This window comes from Nelumbo lutea, chromosome 2, assembly GCF_056320005.1.
Source record: "Nelumbo lutea isolate HS-2025 chromosome 2, American lotus-T2T, whole genome shotgun sequence".
NCBI lineage: Eukaryota > Viridiplantae > Streptophyta > Magnoliopsida > Proteales > Nelumbonaceae > Nelumbo > Nelumbo lutea.
Window position 1 is genome coordinate 20,798,386 of NC_142685.1, and position 3,447 is coordinate 20,801,832.

General features: G+C 40.4%; 1 pseudogene; it reads right to left on the reverse strand.

The window, feature by feature from the left end:
* Positions 1–565: 565 nt before the first annotated feature.
* LOC148869049 (aspartic proteinase nepenthesin-1-like) lies at positions 566–3,104 on the reverse strand (annotated as a pseudogene).
* Between the last annotated feature and the right edge of the window lie 343 nt (positions 3,105–3,447).

Sequence of the window (3,447 nt, forward strand, 5' to 3'; positions counted from 1 at the left end):
TTCAAGTATAGGAGCCAAACATTTTTGTAAGCTCGAATCCTATAATTAATTAAGATGGAGCTACATAAGTTAGAATGTTCTACCTTGACTTCATAAAATTACACTCTATTTCTTTGTTTTAAAAAGGGTATAAAAGTAATTTATTACACCTTTAGTGTCAGCTTTAATAACTATTAAAATGTCCATATTTGTCTATTTAGTCCATTTCTATTGTAAGGGTTGAAAATGTAACTTCAAGTATTACTGTCCAACTAATTTAATCTCCTCTCATTAAGTCTTATACTTAAAGTATTAACTCCCATTTTTCTTATTAAATCCTATATTTAAGTTAATTTTTACTAATAAATGCTACTAATTAGATTCATGTCAATATTTTTAAGGGAAATTTTCCGATAGGTGCCCTGTACTTTAGGTCGAGTGCCAGTTCAGTACTCGTACTTTAAATCGTGACAATCTATTACCCAAACTTTCAATTTGGGACAATTTGGTACCCAAACTTTCAATTTAGGACAATTTGGTACCCGAACTATCAATCTGCGACAATTTAGTTCCCGGCATTAGATTTTCGTCAATTAGAAACTCACATGTAGGTTAAAATTTTAAAAAATACCAAAAATACCCTTTACAAAAAACCCTTCTTATTCCCTTTCCCCAATCCCCTGTTGTCTTCGTTCTGGGTTGAACGAATGATGTCTCTAGTTTGGGTTGAACAAACAAAAGAGAAGAAGAGAGTTGGCCTTCCTCTTCATTCCTAGCGCTTCCATTCCACCCTTCTCTTCAAAATCCGTTGGAGAAACGACAGAGAGGTCGATGAAGAAAGGTGGTAAGCTTCTCCCCAACATCTCTAGAACTGCTCACAGATCTGATGGGTATGAAAACTCCCATACTAGAGCCGCTCACAGATCTTATGGGTGCAAAGCCAAGTTTGGAATTCTTTGTGTCATACATGATGTGGAAGTTCTACCACTAATAATTCCCTATTGTCGAAAGAGAAGATCGAGGCGTACCCAAGATCGCCAAACAAACAACATATTCAGGATCAAGTTTGATGAAGTAGTTTTCAGTAGGGAAAGTCCAAACTGCTCCATCTTTAAACAGAATTGCAAAGTGAGGCAACTCTACTTTCTCCATCCCAGACACATTATTACAAGGATCCAATATAGAGAAGTCTTTTAGTACAAGATAGCCCTTCACCTTCTTGATGAAAGCCTCTTTAATTATCTGATATGTAGGGTCTGCAAAATAACTAAGAGTTGTACAGGAATCAATGATAGTTCCCCTAACACCCTCTGCTTTCAATTGCCATGTTTCTTGTGGAATGTTCAGCACCTGTCTTCTAAACATGACTGATTTTATCTGAACATAGTATAATGTATCAACTGGGTTTTCTTTTCCAGCCACCAGAGAAATGAAATTCAGCCAGGGATGGCTCAAGAAACTCTTGTCTTCCCCAAAGATCAACTTGCTGCTGACAGTGATGTTACTATTCCTATCCACAAGACAGTAAGAAAAAGTGTGCCCATAGAGAGATTGGAGCTGAGAAGAGAAGGAAAGGGGGCCCCTCCCCAGTCCCAGCAATCCAGTAGACCCACGGAAGAGACCTTTGTTCTAGTGTCCACATCCGAACACGACATTCTCAACTTTCTGGAATTCTGATTTTCCGGTTGGTGATGTCAGGTTCACTATGAAGGTCTCCAGGGAAAAATCTCCGGTCGTGTTCGACTGATCACCGTACCAGTAGAAGTAGGGGCAGGACTGGTTATCGGCCTTGCAAGGTTGTGGGGGATCAGGGGAGGAGACCAGCTGACAGCGAGGATCACGACAAGTGACATTCTGGAAGGAAGACGATTCCTGTGGATTGTATGGGGGGTCATTCTGCTCGAAGCAGTCATGGCAGGGAAGATATTGTATCCAGTTGAGATTGCTACCAATATCAAGAATCAGAGAGAAATGCTTGGGAGGAGTGCCCACAAAAACGTCCATTAAGTACTCGCCTAACCCGAGGCTGACACTGGATTCCAGAGTTGCCACAAGTCTTCTGGCTGACCCACATGTGTCAGATTCCGGTGCCGCTGCCGGTGCAACCACAGGCTTCAGCCCTGCTGGCTTCTTCTCTATTAATCTGGAAACTGTGTTTTGGTTCATCCTCTCTGTAATCCTTCTGAAAAGGGTCTGGATTTTGGTCAAGTCTCATTATCAAGAATCAAAGAGAAATGCTTGGGAGGAGTACCCACAAAAACGTCCATGAAGTACTTGCCTGACCCGAGGCTCACACTAGATTCCAGAGTTGCCACAAGTCTTTCGGTTGACCCACTTGTGTCAGATTCCGGTGCCGCTACCGGTGCAACCATAAGCTTCAGCCCTGCCAACTTCTTATCTGTTAACCTTGAAACTGTGTTCTGGTTCATCCTCTCTGTATTCCTTCTGAAAAGGGTCTGGATTTTGGTCAAGTCTCTGTGGATGGATTGACATACTGACTCCTTTTTCCCAGCTTCATCTCCATGAGTCATCGATCTGTGTTTGAAGTAGAGCTTCACCGTTGGTTTACTGGATGGAGCTCTTACTGTCTTATCTCCATCATCATCACCATCTCCTTCCTCTAGAATGGTTGCTTCTGTTGGTTTATGCGAAGAAGTCTTCGTCTTTGTGAGACAGCACCCTGTATTTTCCGAAGCTGTGACTGAATTGAAGCTTAGGTAATCAGGGAGTTCAATACCAGCAAGAATAGAAGAGTCAGTGGCACTGAAGCAAACGATAATCAGGATGAAGAAAACATTGGAAAACACCATGCTCTCTTCTTCTTCGTTTACAGAGCTCCTCCTACATGAAAAGCTTCAAGGGGAAAAAAGTAGACCAGGTAATTAAAACGTAAAATTAATCGAACTCCAATTCAAAGTAGATATTTTTGTAGAGGAAGAAGAACAGGAAGAGATGTATCAGTTTATTGAGATTCAATTAGTTTCTTGATAAAGAAACTAATACCCGTACTTTAAATTGTGTACTTTAAGTCGTTTCCCGGCGGCGCATTTGCCTAACACCACCGGCGTGAGGGAGATGGTTCTCGACGTCTCTATAAATGCAAGTATGAACAACAGTTCCTACTTGCATTCCTCGATGGGTTATTTTAATTATTTTATCTGGTCGAAATAACACTGGGGGTATTTAAGACTTTTTACTCTCTAACCAACGAAAATCTAACGTCGGGTACCAAATTGTCCCAAATCGAAAGTTCGGGTACTAGATTGTCACGATTTAAAGTATGGGTACTAAATTGTCACTCGACCTAAAGTACAAGGTACCAATCGGGAATTTTCCCTATTTTTAACAATACAAACATATATATTTTAAAACCGACTCATAATTATTCAAGTGGTGGCTAAGCAATTCAACCATCCAAATCAAATTGATCAACTAATAAAGTCATAATTAGGTAATAAAATTTTTAAA